The sequence below is a fragment of the Schistocerca serialis genome, chromosome 5, assembly GCF_023864345.2.
Source record: "Schistocerca serialis cubense isolate TAMUIC-IGC-003099 chromosome 5, iqSchSeri2.2, whole genome shotgun sequence".
NCBI classification, from domain to species: Eukaryota; Metazoa; Arthropoda; class Insecta; order Orthoptera; family Acrididae; genus Schistocerca; species Schistocerca serialis.
In genome coordinates, this window is record NC_064642.1 from 253,907,951 (window position 1) to 253,913,594 (window position 5,644).

A 5,644-nucleotide genomic window follows, 5' to 3' on the forward strand; every position below is an offset into this window, starting at 1 on the left:
ATAGTCTTCGAGTGGAACTTCTTAGAGTTTGCCTTGCGCAGTTAGATTGGAGTTTATTTTGTCTTCTGGTGCTTCCACTTTCCGTTAACGAAGGTTGAGCTTGATTCGTACGACGCTTGGCACCTCAGCAGACGAGTAGGAGCCACCTTCACGACTAAACGGAAGCCTTTGGACTGAGAGGTCTTGTGTTTTGCATATTGTTCATAAATTGTTGTTCTGGTATTAAGTTGGCTGAGGTTTCTTATGGATTTCCCGACATTGGGTCTGTTGCCCGGCCCGGGCTATGTCTCGTTATTTTAAAAGTCGGTCCTTGTTTTGGCTTAGTACGATTTTGGTTTACTACCTGGTGGTTCTGGTAGTACGCCGGGTCGTTGTGGTTGTGTTGCGTTTTGTATGGAGCTGTGTGCTCGGAGCCGTGGAGTACCATTTGTGTGAACTGCTTCACTGGGGAGTACTGATCGGGCCATTCTTGGCCCTCTGCTGTATGAAATAATTTTATTATTATTTTAAAGTAACATTGTCACTTAAATGATTTAATTCTTGTTGCGTTAATTGCAACTTGTGTACTGAGAAATTTAGTAGTGTAATTGCGCAAGATTTAATAGTAGCACATGCCCCTTTACCTTTCGTAATCTGTTAATTACCGAAAGACCTTAAGCTCACGCTCATATGATATGATTTTCTTAAATTATTGTATTTTCATGTCATATTATTGTTTTTTAAATTTGCTGATCACTGGTGTAGTGTTTCAAGTATTAAAATGTTTCAGGTAGCTATTACTTGGGTGGAACGCACGGAACCGCAACGGAGAGAGTAGTTGCGTGCCGTAAGTGTCCGTTGTTGGCGCGGCCTGGTGTCCGTTGTTTATTTTTTGGTGCACCTGAGTTAAATATTGTGTTGCCTCCTCCCTTGCGGCCCCGTCGTATTCTTCTCATAAACATTTCCTTCAAGGCACTTTAGTTCATTTTATGCTAGTATTATTTAAATTTCTTACATTGGTAAAATTGTGCGGTCTTCATTAAGCACACTGTTTGTCATAATGTCTCATATATCATGATGTGCGTGTGTAATGGTGCAATAAGTGGATGATTGTTATTTCTGTTTTGGCGCCCTTCAGGCCTCCTTTCTTGTCCCTATTGGTACGCTATCCTTGTACTTGTGTTGGTAACCCACATCGGAAGGGTACGGCAGACTTCGTTCCTCCTCCTTGACACCATCCGAGCTTGTGTTCCGTCTCTAATGACCTCGATGTCGACGGAACGTTAAACCCAATCTTCCTTCTTCTAAAAATATGTTGAAATACTAAAAAAATTTAATATGGAGACAAGCCGCTTCGGTTGTGAAGGGCTTTTAGTTTCTTATTATCAAGACCGGTTTCGGGCTATCAAATGCCCATCATCACGTGAGAGTCGGGGCGACCACCACAAGCAACTTGCTAACGTTGTAACAACCCCCTTCCTAATCGGCCAACTGCACTGCGCTACAACTGACCGTGATCGCGTATGCCTGGTGAAATTTTACAGTGAGTGAGACTATCGTTACCGGAGGAAAATAATAGTGGCTAGTAGGAGGAAAGTGTACAACAGATCCTTCTGAAGGAATGTAAATACTGATGATAATTTTGAAATGGGTGGAACATAGTGCAATCACTCAAGCACCACACAAAGGGGAAAAGGTACGACGTAATATTTTACCCCTTTTGTGAGCCGTGGGAAACATGCTTCACACTACAATGAACTCGCTCGTAGTCCCGTGGGATTCACAGTCCCCACCTCTGTACGGTCCTACCACCTAGTGAACAGTATAGGGTATTACTTCCAATCGTAAGTTCCCGCCGTTTTTGCTGTACCTTCGCGCAGAGGCATTGTATAGCTGAGTGTTGCTCTGTAGAGGAGCCTTTCAGTGCTGTTTGCGTGACATTTTGTGATTGTTTCCTCAAAGCTATAGTATAAGGTAAATACTTTTGATTTACCCAAATTTATGAAGGAAAACGTAAAATTGGAACGAGGAGAATTCCAGTTTGAAACAAAAGAAGCCATTTCTGCAGTAAAATGGATGGATAACCGTCCAGTCACTTTCCTGTCCTCAATTCATGACCCATGAGAAACAGATACAGTGAAAAAGAAAAACAAGGATGGTACTAGTATAGAGATTTCTTGTCCTGAAGTTTGTAATTTTTCCTCCTATCTACGTGATTATGTAGCTCTCAATTCGTTCGAGCAATCAATCATTCATGATAGGAAATACAGTCATAGCTCAGTCACTCAAAATGATTCTGAAATTTTACTTGTTAGAATGAAATCAGGCGATGATTCTTCTTCTCTGCAGGCTCGTGCTTTGCGGCAGTCTGCTAATCTGCACAAATAAAGTGCCTCGTAATTTTGGGAGCGTTGTATAATCAGTCGGGAAACCTCAGATCAAGCGGATGTTTGGCTTTGATGAAGTTTAACCTTCCGAAGAAGCAATGGAGCTCTTGGATTATTAAGTGCAGGTTCGTATCCAGTCTTTCGGAAGTCCCTTCTGATTAACAACTACGCAATATATCGATAAATATCATTAATTCTCAAATTTAAAATACACACCTTTTATTTGAAGAAGCCATCTATATATATTTCCTTTTAATCGTACAGTTCGTATCAGTTATCTTCTGTGATAAATCTCAATAATCAGATTACAGTTCTTCCAAACCAAGCTCAGGCTAATCGGCACGAAGACAATCTCGGAAGCCCCCTTTCTTTTTTTTTTAACAACCACCAGAGAGAGTACTACAAAGAATACTTATGCGCTCATGGCATAGCTATTGTATGAAACTATTTTGCGCATGGATTCTGCGAGTATGAAGATAGAAAATTTGTAAACGTCATTCAAGGGTAGAGTTGGATCAGAATAATTCATAGAATATAAAGAGATATTACAAATGCCCCTCGCAGCGAGCAAAGTTAATGATAATACACTTTGCGAGCTAACAGAAAAAATTTGTTGGGTTGTTTATTCAAAAGAGGAATATTTTGAATTAGTAGAATTTTACTGTAGAGAGTATGGGTAACATGTTAAGACAATAAGTTACGAGAATACCTAAGCTGTAGCTTTTACATGTACCGGGATATACCCGCATCCCGAGTACATAACCAGGGAAGATGTAGATTGGTGTAATTACGAAAAAGGTCTACCCATTTGGGAACTGGCCTTCACAGGGAAACCCTGGAAAACCCGGAAGAATAGACTCCAGCTCAGGTATTAAAGAAGATAGGAAAGCCTAAATCCAGTAATTTTGAAATATATAGAAGCTCTATAGATTAGATCGAAGGAAAAGTGCCTCATAGCCAAAAAAAATTTTTACAATATTGCTCAAAAAAAATTTTTCAAAATTCTTCTTTCGACGATGTAGCCGGCGATCTCGTTGTGAAGTCGATGGAACAGGAACACTGGGTACGGACACCGGGTAGGCGACGTACAGCGTTTGGTGGACGCGGCACGGAGGACAGGCGATGGCTTATGGTACAGGATAGAAGCTGGTAACGTGCCGTAGAAACAGGAAGATGATCTCAGGAACAGATGGTCCGGGACGTGAACATGAAACAGGTTTAAAGTGGAATAAGAAAAGGTTCTGACTGAATAAATCCCTGGAAGAGAGTGGATTAAGGCAATGAAGTCCATATTTCATCGTTGAACTAAAAATCGGAGTGGATTCTTATATTCTTCCATCTGTACTAGACTGGAACATCCATCAGTCCTGACAATCGCGATTTTTTTTTTTTTTTTATAGTCCTCAATACCAAAGTTGTTTTGCATTACAACTGCTGATTGTCCAAAACATTGCCAAATAGACTGTGGGCATTTAAATTTTGTTGTAGCTCACATCGAATGTATTCCTCTCAAAAAAAAATTTTTAATCTAATCTTCGTTTTGTTATAGTGCAGTGAACATTTATGGAAATATATTTCAACAGTTATGTCCATAATATGAAACACACAAACTGCTATTCTTAAAATGTTAGTTAAAATTCTTAAATTAATTCTCCTAGTAAAGAAGGCATAATTAAAAAATCTAAAAATTATAATAATTTTCTCTCGTGCAACCAGAGAGTTTCTTCAATTGTTTGCAACAGTGACATTATCGACTGTTGCTTCATTTCACAGTTCATTTGTTTTCTTGCGCGAACAGCGCACATCATACACACAGCGTATTTACCTACATATCCCACACTGTTCAAGTTTCACGCGCAATTCTCACATAAGTGCCGTGTCTTGAGGAAATGTAGATGCACTTTCATTGTATATCACTGTGGCTTCTGCTCATAGTCCACACTTACAAACACTAGTAATTAACAAATTCTTCTACCTATCTTAAAAATTTTGTGCTAAACTATCACAGGAGTAATCTCACTGTCTCTTAACCTATCACAGGAGTAATCTCACTGTCTCTTAACCTATCACAGAAGTAATCTCACTGTCTCTTAACCTACCACAAGAGTCTCTTAACCTACCACAAGAGTAATCTCACTGTCTCTTAACCTCTAGACAACATAAACTTCTTGATATTTATATACACATTCGACTCATAGTCAAATTCCACACTAAATTCTTCTCCATATTTGGTATCACAGATCTACGATCCTTCAAAAAATTTCTTAATATCATTATGCGGGAATAATCCCTTTATTCTTTTCGATTCGGGATATGCCAACAAGTATGATCCAGGATTTGGTATATTTACAATAACATATGGTCCGGTATAAATAAGATTCCATTTCTTTATGTTCTTCATCAGTTTCGAGGAATGGATGTGTCGCCTCAATAAAACCTTTTCTCCAAGATGAAACGTCTGAATCCGGTGAATCCGTTTTTCATATGTCAATTTCCGTTGTATTGCCTTTTTAGTTAAACTGACAAGTGCGCGTCGAATCTTTTCCTCCCATTTTAAATTCTGGTCATCATACTTTTCTTCCGTTGCCTCCAGGTTTTGGAACGACTAAGAGCGAAGAACAATATGGACTAGTTGATGGCTCAATCAAGTTCCATTCTAACATTCTATTTATCTCCTTTTGAACAGATTGTTTTAAACGCCAGGGGATCGGGTAGTGCGTGTAACAGTAAGTCTGATGTGGCTTCACTTGTAGGTGACAAATATACCCTTTAATAATTCCTGGTTTCTCATCAAAAATCTCTTCATATGCCTCTAACAAATAATGAAGCTGCTGCCTTTGTTCTCCGGTAAGCTGATTTGATTCACTAGCTTTTATCATTGTTGTTTGGTTAAAGTCCTCCTGTTGTATCAAATCCTTTGAAAGCTCCTTCCAACGACCGTTTGTAGTGTCAATTAATTGAATTATGGCACCGCGACAATATTTCTCATGCACCGTTTCCTTTCTATTTAAATCCAGTGCTATCTCTTCTCCATGTAATCTAAATTTAACTATTCCTTCCAAAAAATCAATCTGACACTCGTACTCCTGCATACTCCCAATACCAAGAATACAGTCCACTAATAACTTCTCCACTACAAGGAACGTGCATTTTATTACTACATTTCCCATTTCCATCTCTAATTGTGTTTGTATTTTGACATTGGGAGAGCGTGCTCCAACAGCTCCGATGATTTTGCAGTTCTGTACTGGCAAAATTGGTACCTTCTTCTTCCTAAT